This window comes from Grus americana, unplaced genomic scaffold (assembly GCF_028858705.1).
Source record: "Grus americana isolate bGruAme1 unplaced genomic scaffold, bGruAme1.mat scaffold_481, whole genome shotgun sequence".
In the NCBI taxonomy this organism is placed as follows: Eukaryota; Metazoa; Chordata; class Aves; order Gruiformes; family Gruidae; genus Grus; species Grus americana.
Genome location: NW_026561740.1, coordinates 26,479 through 40,966, shown reverse-complemented (window position 1 = coordinate 40,966; position 14,488 = coordinate 26,479). Strand labels below are relative to the sequence as shown.

Genomic DNA, 14,488 nt, shown 5'->3' with positions numbered 1-14,488 from the left:
CTTAACATTCTTCTCGTTCCAGAGCTCTCTACTACAATGGAATCTGGATCCTCCGCTTCAACCCCCCGGCCAAACACATGCAGCTTGCGGACACTTGGATAGCTACTCTGATTCCCTGCCTGTAAAGAATAACACCAAACACCTTCATTAGTTTACATTATTACACAGGAATCTACACTGATCAGGCAAAACCTTTACAAGCCCATCCTTCTAAAACATCCCTTACACCCTCTTGTGTGCCCACTTGGTCCTCCTCCACACTGCTCACATAGAGTAACACCCCACACCCTTTGCCTTCAAAACCAACACTGCTGCTAGTGTTAACACTACTACCTGCAATCACAGGCAAATACAAAACTCCAGAGGACCACTCCTCGGGAACACCGTTCCCGGGAGACGCCGTCAAAATTTCATCTCTCGCCCTGCCTGGCAAAAACCCCGGCCCGAACCGCACCGCCGTCCAAACTTTGGCGACGAACGTCGCCTCGCAGAGCGGCCGGGACCCAGGGGAAAAAAAAACCCCAGCCGGGGGAGGAAAAAAAAAATCCCCCAGCTAGGGTTTTTTTTATTCTAATCTCAAACAGCAAACTAGCTTGCTCCACCTGGAAAGAAATACACCCCCCCCACCCCCCAAAATTAGGCACCACCACCTCACACCCCACCCCTCACCCAAACACACATCCATTCCACCGCAACCGGACATCGCCTGCTCCTTCCGGCGCTCCTCGGGAACGCCGTTCCCGGGAGACGCCGTCAAAATTTCATCTCTCGCCCTGCCTGGCAAAAACCCCGGCCCGAACCGCACCGCCGTCCAAACTTTGGCGACGAACGTCGCCTCGCAGAGCGGCCGGGACCCAGGGGAAAAAAAAACCCCAGCCGGGGGAGGAAAAAAAAAATCCCCCAGCTGGGGTTTTTTTTATTCTAATCTCAAACAGCACACTAGCTTGCTCCACCTGGAAAGAAATACACCCCCCCACCCCCCAAAATTAGGCACCACCACCTCACACCCCACCCCTCACCCAAACACACATCCATTCCACCGCAACCGGACATCGCCTGCTCCTTCCGGCGCTCCTCGGGAACGCCGTTCCCGGGAGACGCCGTCAAAATTTCATCTCTCGCCCTGCCTGGCAAAAACCCCGGCCCGAACCGCACCGCCGTCCAAACTTTGGCGACGAACGTCGCCTCGCAGAGCGGCCGGGACCCAGGGGAAAAAAAAACCCCAGCCGGGGGAGGAAAAAAAAAATCCCCCAGCTGGGGTTTTTTTTATTCTAATTTCAAACAGCACACTAGCTTGCTCCACCTGGAAAAAAAAAATTACACAACACACACACACACAGCCCACCACACACAAAAATAGGCGCCGCCACAACCTCACGCTCCACCCCTCGCCCAAACGCACATCCATTCTGCCACCCGCCCGCCACAACGGGCCACGGCCCCGATTCTTGGCCCATCTGTGGAACGGCCTCACCCTGTCCCTTAAGACACCATCACTGCTCCGCCTGACTCTGTAGAGTTAGCGCTCATAGGCAGGGACCAGGGAAGATGCCTTGCTAACTGCACCGCTCCTTCGCTGTTGCTTGGATACTCCACAAAAACCTCACTCGAGGGTGTCGTGCGGGAATCCAAACCGTGCCGTGGCACTTGAAAACCACAACGGAAGGGCTCTAGGGCCGGCTGGCCGACAACTACCCTCTGCCTCGCAAAACGGCCCGTACGACCTCCGCCCCAACTGACTGTACTGACAGATTACCATCCTGGGCTGGGGCCGCTCTCTATGCCAGCTCTGTAATGCCCAACCACCCAAATGCAACAAGAGCCATACCGAACACCAGGCAACGCCAAGCACTGCGATGCAATATACAACCAAATAGAAAGCATGCATGAACACAGTGCTATGTAACACTGGACAGTCTCAAATGGCTGGCAATACAAATACAGGGCCACACAACGCAATACAGAGCCGCGCAACGCAACACAGAGGACCGGGTCGCTGAACACAAGACAGTCTCCATTGGCAGGCAGTACAAAGACAGAGCCGCGCAACGATATACAGAGGACCGGGTCGCTGAACACAAGACAGTCTCCATTGGCAGGCAGTACAAAGACAGAGCCGCGCAACGCTATACAGAGCCAAAGACAGAGCCGCGCAACGCTATACAGAGGACCGGGTCGCTGAACACAAGACAGTCTCCATTGGCAGGCAGTACAAAGACAGAGCCGCGCAACAATATACAGAGGACCGGGTCGCTGAACACAAGACAGTCTCCATTGGCAGGCAGTACAAAGACAGAGCCGCGCAACGCTATACAGAGCCAAAGACAGAGCCGCGCAACGCTATACAGAGCCAAAGACAGAGCCGCGCAACGCTATACAGAGGACCGGGTCGCTGAACACAAGACAGTCTCCATTGGCAGGCAGTACAAAGACAGAGCCGCGCAACGCTATACAGAGGACCGGGTCACTGAACACAAGACAGTCTCTATTGGCAGGCAGCGGCAAGGCAGAGCGGCGCAGGGCAAGGCAGGGCACGGGCCCACGTAACGTGAGGCAGAGCGGCGCAAGGCGAGGCAGAGCGCAGGCCCACGTAACGCGAGGCAGTCTCCGTTGGCAAGCAATACGAATACAGAGTAGCGCAATGCAATACCCAGCCAAAGACAGGGCTGCGCAAGGCAATACAACACAAAGCGCTACAAAACAAGACGTCTCAGATGGTGGTCAAAACCACCACAAATTGCAGCAAGGCAACACAACACCAGAACAAGGGGGGGGGGGGGTGAGAAGCTAGGCTTTAAGACACAAGCCTCTAAGCATATGTCGCGTGAAAGGGTACGAGTCTGATGTGTGGCTGAGGGAGGCCCTCCCATTGAGTCACGAGGTTCAGAAAGGACCCCCTTGCTTTCTAAACTCCTTCGCAGAGAGGAGCCTAGGTGCGGCTAGGTCCAGTCTTAGTCCCAGACTTGGTCAACGGTTTACATCTAAAGGATTATGTGTGTAGCCACATATCAGAGTCAACGTTTGCCTGTCAGAGCCCCACTAAGGACTTTCACTGAAACAGTTTCGCAAAGTTGAAAAGAAAAATAGGTAGTTTATTGAGGCGACAGATATAAAAAGTTTGGAACTGCCGTTGATAAATGCACTTACTGCAACAATTTTGAGCTCAAGTTAATAGTTCAGCGCTTTTGTCAATGATAGTTTTCCCAGGGTAACATCCGACATAATCGGAGGCGCAAGTCTTACCAAAGAGGCGTCCCTGCTTGGGGAGGAGAGAGAGAGGTCCAGGCCCGTCAACCCGTCCGGATAGTTGGAGTTCTCGTCCTCAAAAAAGAGGATTCTGAATGCCAGATTTATACTTTTGGCGAGGCGGGACTAAGTCAGGTATTGTGTGCCGATTGGCCCTTAACAAGGCTTGTTGTGCAGTTGGTCGGGGCTGGGGGGGGAAGTGGCGGAGAACAAACGTGTTCAGTACAGAGGAGCGGTGGTCTGTTTAGTTTTACCAAAGTAAGGTCGAGCTGCGAAGGAGGCTCCCCCTCACCCCAGGCGTCACTTAGTTGATTAAGGAGTAGACCCGTCAGACGCCGCATCTTGTTAAGATGAACAAATTGCTCATCTCCTGCCCCTGTTCAGGTCCGGTGCTTATCAGTGCAAGATAAGCAAGTTGCTCAATCCCTGCTCTCGCCCAAGCTGGACTCCCCCAGGCCCCTTCTGCTGGGTCAAAATGGCCCTGTATTCGGCACCAACAAGACTAGACTAGTCCGGCATCCCACAGCATACAGGGATGAAAGATGGTATCAAACTTCAATTGAGGCAGAAGTTTCTAGAGCACGACTGTGAGTCCGGCACGGACCACCTCCACAAAGGCCACCTCGCAGAAACATCTGCGATGCGAGGTGCGCTTTAAGCTCCGATCGCGAGACGAGAAACGCTCGACGGGCCGTATTCCGAAGCGACGAGGCGTCGCGGACCCCGCGGATGCTCGCCGAGCACGTGCGGCAGAACCTAGAGACCTGCCGTGAGGCGCCGTAGACATGAAAAAGCACAGATCACGGAAATGACGCTGCAACGCTGAGAGAGGCCAGAATGTTTACATGCGGCACGATGGACCCGGGACCCCTATCTGTCCCTAGACTCGAGGCAGACTAAATAGCCCTCTGCTACCCTGACGTTAAACCCCTGTTGGCCCTGCCCCCAACCACCATTTTTGCCCCTTAAATTACCTTTCAGAGGGCAGAATCCAGATTCCCTTCTCATGGGGAAAAGGTCATCTAACCGGGAGGCTCCCCCATCCGCCAGGTTCCGCTTCATCCCTCACGAGACAGAGCGTCGCCGTCGACGACGTGCCGCCCGGCGTCGACCTCCGCTGCGACGAAGCCCTCCTTGGAAACGCCTTCCTCTCGCCTGTCCCTTTTCCTCGGCCGCTCGGAGTCGGATTCTTCGGCCTGCCGTGCCGAGGCCTGACCGCCACCTGCAAAACTCAAAGGACGGGATGTGATTTTAGCTACGTCTATAATACGACACCTCAGAAAACTGCTACGTCAGCACACCGGTCATCGCTGGCCTCGCTTAAGTTCGCTCCGGTGCGGATATCCCGTTCGCGCATCGATTCGCGCCTAGAAAATACAACCGGAAAAGCGTGAACTAGGCGGAGTCGCCGACACGCCGATCCGCTGACGTCGGACGCCGGCCCGCCTTTGTCCGGCGCTCCTCTCGCCTCTTCCGGGGGCCTGTGACGCACGGCTTGTCGCTCGGCCTCTGACAAACCCAAACAAACTGTGCAAAGTAAGGCGGTGGCCGCTGACCGGTAGCTTGATGAGACCGAAAGGTCTGTCATCTTTTCTGCATAAGCCTTCTAACTAGAGCTAAAACAAACAGAGGAGAGATACACCGAACCCCAAATATACCAACTAAGGCACATGTGAGATTGAACCCACTCAACTACCGCACAAACTGCTGCTCCCAGAAGGCCAGAGTACAGCTTCTGACCCCCACCAATGCAATGAAACTGTGACAGCTGTCTACAGATACTTGCCCAGAGATGGACTGTAGCGTCTTCACCAAAAGAATCCGGTCACGCCAATGTTTTACCGCCACGCCACAAAGCTATGCTACCCCTGTCTTTAACATTGCTACACCCCTGGGGGGAGCAGCTCCGACCCCGACACGGCGCACAGACTCCGCAAACGCGACCGTGAGACACGAGAAGGCCGCGAGCAAGAACGGCTACCGTGGCAAAGGTAAGACTGGCGAGGAAGCCCTATGGCACCGCAACGTTGCGGGTGCTTTATAGCGGCCCCGGGAAAGAGGCGACGGCCTTGGCCGGCGAGAGAAAGAGGCTGTCAAAACTGAAATGACAGATGCATCAGAGGCCGGGTTTTAAGATCTAAGGCCTTTAAAAACGTGGGGAATGAAACCTGAGAAAAGAACTCGGGGCAAACGTAACGCTCGGAGGAGCTGCTGGCAGCGCCCGGCTGGGCGCCGCAATAGACGTCCGCTCAGAAACATCTACGACACAATACACGCCAAACAGAGCTATGCTTTAAGCTATAACTACAAGAGAGAAACTGGCTTGATGAGCTCAATACCAATGAGCACAGATATTCAAGACTCATGAGATCTAATAAGGTACCTGGTGATCACAAAAAGCAGCGGAGGCATCGAGACCTGAGGGAGTTGCGGCGTACAGCATAAGACAGACAACGCAACCTGCACGACACAACCGCACGCGGGCTGAAAGCGCCCTGCCCGGCGCGGTCTAGCACGGTGCCGACGAGTAACCCGCGCCCTTTGCCTACCCGAAGGCGACCGCTCCCGGACAGCCCTCTCCCGTACGCTAACTTTAAAAGCCATCCCCTGCAACTCCCAAACTTGTCCGGACCTACCTTCTTACGGCGCTCTGCTCTCCTCCTCTGCCGCTCGTCGTTGGGCATCTAGCCAGTCCGCATCTGGAAAAATCACACCGAGTTATCAAACAAGTCACCCAGATGCCGAGTGAGAGCCAAACAATTCCGGACGGGCCGTATCGGCACGCTAACCGTACGCTCCTATTGCTATTCCGCCTGTCCCCGACTCGACAGCCCTGGGCAGAGCAGCTCCACACACACACACACCACACACAGAGACAGACGCTACACAGAACGCTACAAACAACGCGACTCACAAACGAGAGAACACTCTTAGAGAGAGGAATGACTCCCGGACCGGAGAGGCTGCCGAACAAGGCGACCTATAGGGCACGACGCCCGGGTGAGGAAGCTCTATGGCAACCCCAGAAGAGAATTGACCGTAAATGGCCCGTTATAAGAAGTTACTGTCAAAACCGAGATGATGGGGGCAGCAAGAAGCCCGTCTTCAAGACCTAAGGAGGTAAGGATGCAGGGAGGAAGACCCAGTCCCTGAAAATGGATAGCTGGAGAGCAGAGCTCCGGACGCAGCCTGGTATAGCGCTGCAAATAGAGGACCCTCCAGAAACTTCCGACACGCAAGAATGATCCACGCCGTAAGCTCGCTATGCGAGAAAAGAAGCGCCCGATTGGCGGTACGCTGACAAGTACCGGCGTTCGAGAGCCTAGGGACGGCACCCGAGAAGCATGCCGTGCCCCTCGAGCGCAAAGAGGGCGTTGAGACCCGAGGAAGGGCTAAGACACACAGGACGAGACACGCAGACATAACACAGGCTGCAACTGCCCTGCCCGGTCTAGCATCGTGGTGACATGTAACCTGCTCCCTTTGCCCAGCCAAGGGGAACTGCTCCCAGACAGCCCTCGCCCCGGCGCTAGCCATAAAACCCCTCCACCACAACCCCCAAACTCGCTCCCTCCCCGGCCACGGTCCCTCAACTTAGCTTTCCGAGGGCCGGGGATCCGAATCCATCAGCAACAAAAACATCACCACTGCGCATTGGCTAACTGGGATGTTCCTACAATTGCCCGGTGCCTCTTCATCAGCTACAATAGAAAACAGAACACAAACAAAACAGCACTGTCAGTCAGCGTTGCATCAACCGGCCAACACCAACCTCTCCCATGACACCCCCTTCCTCAGAAGCGCCGTGTCTTTCTGCTCACCTGCTCGGTCCAGGGATGGACCCTGCAGCTGTCCTCACTTGCAGCACCTAAGACGCCAAGAGACACAAAATTACTCCTATGTTTGTCAGAAGTCAGCGCTCCCACAATCGCCCTCGCCATTCCTCGAGCTCACCTCAAATGACCGACCCACCTCCTTACGGCGCTCTGCTCCCCTCCTGTGCTGCTCTTTGGTGCGCTTCCTCTCTCTCTGCATCTGAAAAAAAAAAAAACCAAGATAATTAAACAAGTCAGCCAGATGCCGAGCGAGAGCCAAACAATTCCAGGCTGGCCGTACTGACACACTAACCGGACCCTCTTCTTGCTATTCCACCCAACCCTGGACTTGACAACCCAGGCAAAGCAGCTCCATGCCCAAGACACACACGCACAGGAATCAACGCTACACAGAATGCTACAAACAACACAAATCACAAGTGAGAGAGAACTCTCAGCGAGAGGAACGACTCCCGGACCGGAGAGGCTGCCCAACAAGATGACCTACAGGGCGTGACGCCCGGGCGCAGAAGCTCTATGGCAACCCCAGAAAAGAATGGACCGTGATAGCCAGTTGTAAGAAGCTACGGTCAAAACCAGGGCGAGGGATGCGGCAAGAAGCCTCTCTTCAAGACCTAAGAATGTAACGACGCAGAGAAGAAGCCTCGGTCCCTGAGAACGGACGGCTGGAGAGCAGAGCTCCCGATGCGGCCTAGGACTAGGCTGCAAAAAGAGGACCCGCCCGAAGCTTCCGACACGCAAGAACGATCCACGCCGTAAGCTTGCAGGGCAAGCAAAAGAAGCGCCCCGTTGGCGCTACGCTGATGAGCGGAGGCATCCGAGAGCCTAGGGATGGCAACCGAGAAGCACCCTTTGCCCCTTGAGCGCAAAGAGGGTGTTGAGACGCGAGGAAGGGCTGAGACACACAGGACAAGACACACAACAAAACATACCACAGACACAGGCTGGAACTGCCCTGCCCAACACAGCCTAGTATTGTGTTGACAAGTAACCCGCTCCCTTTGCCCACCCTAGGGGACCGCTGCCAGACAGCTCTTGCCCCTACGCTAACCGCAACACATCTCCCCTGCGACCCCCGAACTTGCCCCCTCCTCGGCCCGCTCCCTCCCCAGCCATAGTCCCTCAACTTAGCTTTCAGAGGGCCGAGGATCTGAATCCATCCACAACAAACAACATGCACATTGTGCATCGGCTAACTGGGATCTTCCGGCAGTCGTCTGGACCCTCTTCACCTAGAGTAAACACATCACCAAAACAAACAAAGCAGTGCCGCCAGTCAGCATCGCACCGGTCAACACCAACCTTGCCCACAACTCCCCTCTCCTCAGAAGCACCGTGTCTTTCCGCTCACCTGCTCGGTCCAGAGACTGACCCCTGCAGCCGTCATCCCTCGTGGCACCTAAGACGCCAAGAGACACAAAATTACTCCTACGTTTGTCAGAAGTCACCGCTCCCACAACCGCCCTCGACGTTCCTCCAGCTCACCTCAAACGGACATCCGGTCCAAAAGGTGGCCACGCAGCGCCTGCAAAACCAGAGGGAAATGCTCAAACAAGTTGCCTTATACTGCTTTGCTATTAGACACTGACAAGCGCCTCACCTTCTCTGACTGCTCGTCGGCACGCGGCTTCGCCCCTCCGAGGCTCCCTGCGGCACCTGCCAAAAATCAAGCGAGAGGCACGTGCTCAGACACTGCCCAAAACTGCAGCTTGCCCACACTGATTCTCATCTCCCCCTCCTTGACCTCAGCCGCTTGCTCACCTGGCCTCCGTCGTTTTGGGCTGCCGTCCTTGCGCCCCACCTAGAAAACACAAACAAAGGATCCCTGTATCTTAAACAGCAATGCAACACCAGAAAAATAACTGCTGTACTTCAGCCCGCTAGTCGCCGCTCACCTGGCCCGAGTCACCTCCCGTGTCTGTGTCCTACGGGGTCCATATCCACCTTTGCACCTTCAAAATAAAAGCCACACACAAATCTGAAGGGAGTCATATAGGCACCAGCCACATCTTCCCTCCGACTCCACTGGCCGACCCACCTCCTTACGGCGCTCTGCTCCCCTCCTGTGCTGCTCTTTGGTGCGTTTCCTCTCTCTCTGCATCTGGAAATAAAAAAAACCACCAAGATAATTAAACAAGTCAGCCAGATGCCGAGCGAGAGCCAAACAATTCCAGGCTGGCCGTACTGACACACTAGCCGGACCCTCTTCTTGCTATTCCACCCAACCCTGGACTCAACAGCCCCGGGCAGAGCAGCTCCACGCCCAAGACACACACGCACAGGGATCAACGCTACACAGAATGCTACAAACAACACAAATCACAAGTGAGAGAGAACTCTCAGCGAGAGGAACGACTCCCGGACCGGAGAGGCGGCCCAACAAGATGACCTACAGGGCGTGACGCCCGGGCGCAGAAGCTCTATGGCAACCCCAGAAAAGAATGGACCGTGATAGCCAGTTGTAAGAAGCTACGGTCAAAACCAGGGCGAGGGATGCGGCAAGAAGCCTCTCTTCAAGACCTAAGAATGTAACGACGCAGAGAAGAAGCCTCGGTCCCTGACAACGGACGGCTGGAGAGCAGAGCTCCCGATGCGGCCTAGGACTAGGCTGCAAAAAGAGGACCCGCCCGAAGCTTCCGACACGCAAGAACGATCCACGCCGTAAGCTTGCAGGGCAAGCAAAAGAAGCGCCCCGTTGGCGCTACGCTGATGAGCGGAGGCATCCGAGAGCCTAGGGATGGCGCCCGAGAAGCATGCCGTGCCCTTTGAGCGCAAAGAGGGTGTTGAGACGCGAGGAAGGGCTGAGACACACAGGACAAGACACACAACAAAACATACCACAGACACAGGCTGGAACTGCCCTGCCCAACACAGCCTAGTATTGTGTTGACAAGTAACCCGCTCCCTTTGCCCACCCTAGGGGACCGCTGCCAGACAGCTCTTGCCCCTACGCTAACCGCAACACACCTCCCCTGCGACCCCCAAACTTGCCCCCTCCTCGGCCCGCTCCCTCCCCAGCCATAGTCCCTCAACTTAGCTTTCAGAGGGCCGAGGATCTGAATCCATCCACAACAAACAACATGCACATTGTGCATCGCCTAACTGGGATCTTCCGGCAGTCGTCTGGACCCTCTTCACCTAGAGTAAACACATCACCAAAACAAACAAAGCAGTGCCGCCAGTCAGCATCGCACCGGTCAACACCAACCTTGCCCACAACGCCCCCCTCTCCTCAGAAGCACCGTGTCTTTCCGCTCACCTGCTCGGTCCAGAGACTGACCCCTGCAGCCGTCATCCCTCGTGGCACCTAAGACGCCAAGAGACACAAAATTACTCCTACGTTTGTCAGAAGTCACCGCTCCCACAACCGCCCTCGACGTTCCTCCAGCTCACCTCAAACGGACATCCGGTCCAAAAGGTGGCCACGCAGCGCCTGCAAAACCAGAGGGAAATGCTCAAACAAGTTGCCTTATACTGCTTTGCTATTAGACACTGACAAGCGCCTCACCTTCTCTGACTGCTCGTCGGCACGCGGCTTCGCCCCTCCGAGGCTCCCTGCGGCACCTGCCAAAAATCAAGCGAGAGGCACGTGCTCAGACACTGCCCAAAACTGCAGCTTGCCCACGCTGATTCTCATCTCCCCCTCCTTGACCTCAGCCGCTTGCTCACCTGGCCTCCGTCGTTTTGGGCTGCCGTCCTTGCGCCCCACCTAGAAAACACAAACAAAGGATCCCTGTATCTTAAACAGCAATGCAACACCAGAAAAATAACTGCTGTACTTCAGCCCGCTAGTCGCCGCTCACCTGGCCCGAGTCACCTCCCGTGTCTGTGTCCTACGGGGTCCATATCCACCTTTGCACCTTCAAAATAAAAGCCACACACAAATCTGAAGGGAGTCATATAGGCACCAGCCACATCTTCCCTCCGACTCCACTGGCCGACCCACCTCCTTACGGCGCTCTGCTCCCCTCCTGTGCTGCTCTTTGGTGCGCTTCCTCTCTCTCTGCATCTGGAAATAAAAAAAACCACCAAGATAATTAAACAAGTCAGCCAGATGCCGAGCGAGAGCCAAACAATTCCAGGCTGGCCGTACTGACACACTAGCCGGACCCTCTTCTTGCTATTCCACCCAACCCTGGACTCAACAGCCCCGGGCAGAGCAGCTCCACGCCCAAGACACACACGCACAGGGATCAACGCTACACAGAATGCTACAAACAACACAAATCACAAGTGAGAGAGAACTCTCAGCGAGAGGAACGACTCCCGGACCGGAGAGGCGGCCCAACAAGATGACCTACAGGGCGTGACGCCCGGGCGCAGAAGCTCTATGGCAACCCCAGAAAAGAATGGACCGTGATAGCCAGTTGTAAGAAGCTACGGTCAAAACCAGGGCGAGGGATGCGGCAAGAAGCCTCTCTTCAAGACCTAAGAATGTAACGACGCAGAGAAGAAGCCTCGGTCCCTGACAACGGACGGCTGGAGAGCAGAGCTCCCGATGCGGCCTAGGACTAGGCTGCAAAAAGAGGACCCGCCCGAAGCTTCCGACACGCAAGAACGATCCACGCCGTAAGCTTGCAGGGCAAGCAAAAGAAGCGCCCCGTTGGCGCTACACCGATGAATACAGGCGTTTGAGAGCCTAGGGATGGCGCCCGAGAAGCATGCCGTGCCCTTTGAGCGCAAAGAGGGTGTTGAGACGCGAGGAAGGGCTGAGACACACAGGACAAGACACACAACAAACATACCACAGACACAGGCTGGAACTGCCCTGCCCAACACAGCCTAGTATTGTGTTGACAAGTAACCCGCTCCCTTTGCCCACCCTAGGGGACCGCTGCCAGACAGCTCTTGCCCCTACGCTAACCGCAACACATCTCCCCTGCGACCCCCAAACTTGCCCCCTCCTCGGCCCGCTCCCTCCCCAGCCATAGTCCCTCAACTTAGCTTTCAGAGGGCCGAGGATCTGAATCCATCCACAACAAACAACATGCACATTGTGCATCGGCTAACTGGGATCTTCCGGCAGTCGTCTGGACCCTCTTCACCTAGAGTAAACACATCACCAAAACAAACAAAGCAGTGCCGCCAGTCAGCATCGCACCGGTCAACACCAACCTTGCCCACAACTCCCCTCTCCTCAGAAGCACAGTGTCTTTCCGCTCACCTGCTCGGTCCAGAGACTGACCCCTGCAGCCGTCATCCCTCGTGGCACCTAAGACGCCAAGAGACACAAAATTACTCCTACGTTTGTCAGAAGTCACCGCTCCCACAACCGCCCTCGCCGTTCCTCCAGCTCACCTCAAACGGACATCCGGTCCAAAAGGTGGCCACGCAGCGCCTGCAAAACCAGAGGGAAATGCTCAAACAAGTTGCCTTATACTGCTTTGCTATTAGACACTGACAAGCGCCTCACCTTCTCTGACTGCTCGTCGGCACGCGGCTTCGCCCCTCCGAGGCTCCCTGCGGCACCTGCCAAAAATCAAGCGAGAGGCACGTGCTCAGACACTGCCCAAAACTGCAGCTTGCCCACACTGATTCTCATCTCCCCCTCCTTGACCTCAGCCGCTTGCTCACCTGGCCTCCGTCGTTTTGGGCTGCCGTCCTTGCGCCCCACCTAGAAAACACAAACAAAGGATCCCTGTATCTTAAACAGCAATGCAACACCAGAAAAATAACTGCTGTACTTCAGCCCGCTAGTCGCCGCTCACCTGGCCCGAGTCACCTCCCGTGTCTGTGTCCTACGGGGTCCATATCCACCTTTGCACCTTCAAAATAAAAGCCACACACAAATCTGAAGGGAGTCATATAGGCACCAGCCACATCTTCCCTCCGACTCCACTGGCCGACCCACCTCCTTACGGCGCTCTGCTCCCCTCCTGTGCTGCTCTTTGGTGCGCTTCCTCTCTCTCTGCATCTGGAAATAAAAAAAACCACCAAGATAATTAAACAAGTCAGCCAGATGCCGAGCGAGAGCCAAACAATTCCAGGCTGGCCGTACTGACACACTAGCCGGACCCTCTTCTTGCTATTCCACCCAACCCTGGACTCAACAGCCCCGGGCAGAGCAGCTCCACGCCCAAGACACACACGCATGGGGATCAACGCTACACAGAATGCTACAAACAACACAAATCACAAGTGAGAGAGAACTCTCAGCGAGAGGAACGACTCCCGGACCGGAGAGGCGGCCCAACAAGATGACCTACAGGGCGTGACGCCCGGGCGCAGAAGCTCTATGGCAACCCCAGAAAAGAATGGACCGTGATAGCCAGTTGTAAGAAGCTACGGTCAAAACCAGGGCGAGGGATGCGGCAAGAAGCCTCTCTTCAAGACCTAAGAATGTAACGACGCAGAGAAGAAGCCTCGGTCCCTGAGAACGGACGGCTGGAGAGCAGAGCTCCCGATGCGGCCTAGGACTAGGCTGCAAAAAGAGGACCCGCCCGAAGCTTCCGACACGCAAGAACGATCCACGCCGTAAGCTTGCAGGGCAAGCAAAAGAAGCGCCCCGTTGGCGCTACACCGATGAATACAGGCGTTTGAGAGCCTAGGGATGGCGCCCGAGAAGCATGCCGTGCCCTTTGAGCGCAAAGAGGGTGTTGAGACGCGAGGAAGGGCTGAGACACACAGGACAAGACACACAACAAAACATACCACAGACACAGGCTGGAACTGCCCTGCCCAACACAGCCTAGTATTGTGTTGACAAGTAACCCGCTCCCTTTGCCCACCCTAGGGGACCGCTGCCAGACAGCTCTTGCCCCTACGCTAACCGCAACACATCTCCCCTGCGACCCCCGAACTTGCCCCCTCCTCGGCCCGCTCCCTCCCCAGCCATAGTCCCTCAACTTAGCTTTCAGAGGGCCGAGGATCTGAATCCATCCACAACAAACAACATGCACATTGTGCATCGCCTAACTGGGATCTTCCGGCAGTCGTCTGGACCCTCTTCACCTAGAGTAAACACATCACCAAAACAAACAAAGCAGTGCCGCCAGTCAGCATCGCACCGGTCAACACCAACCTTGCCCACAACTCCCCCCTCTCCTCAGAAGCACCGTGTCTTTCCGCTCACCTGCTCGGTCCAGAGACTGACCCCTGCAGCCGTCATCCCTCGTGGCACCTAAGACGCCAAGAGACACAAAATTACTCCTACGTTTGTCAGAAGTCACCGCTCCCACAACCGCCCTCGACGTTCCTCCAGCTCACCTCAAACGGACATCCGGTCCAAAAGGTGGCCACGCAGCGCCTGCAAAACCAGAGGGAAATGCTCAAACAAGTTGCCTTATACTGCTTTGCTATTAGACACTGACAAGCGCCTCACCTTCTCTGACTGCTCGTCGGCACGCGGCTTCGCCCCTCCGAGGCTCCCTGCGGCACCTGCCAAAAATCAAGCGAGAGGCACGTGC

The 14,488-nt window shown here is 55.8% G+C and overlaps 1 long non-coding RNA gene across 1 annotated transcript; it reads right to left on the bottom strand.

Annotated features, from left to right (window-relative positions):
• Window positions 1-1,457: 1,457 nt before the first annotated feature.
• LOC129200770 (uncharacterized) lies at window positions 1,458-6,746 on the bottom strand. The gene is made up of 3 exons (XR_008575092.1): window positions 5,883-6,746; window positions 4,221-4,468; window positions 1,458-4,010 (listed from the first exon to the last, which is right to left on the bottom strand). It is a non-coding gene; the product is annotated as an uncharacterized LOC129200770 (long non-coding RNA).
• Window positions 6,747-14,488: the final 7,742 nt, after the last annotated feature.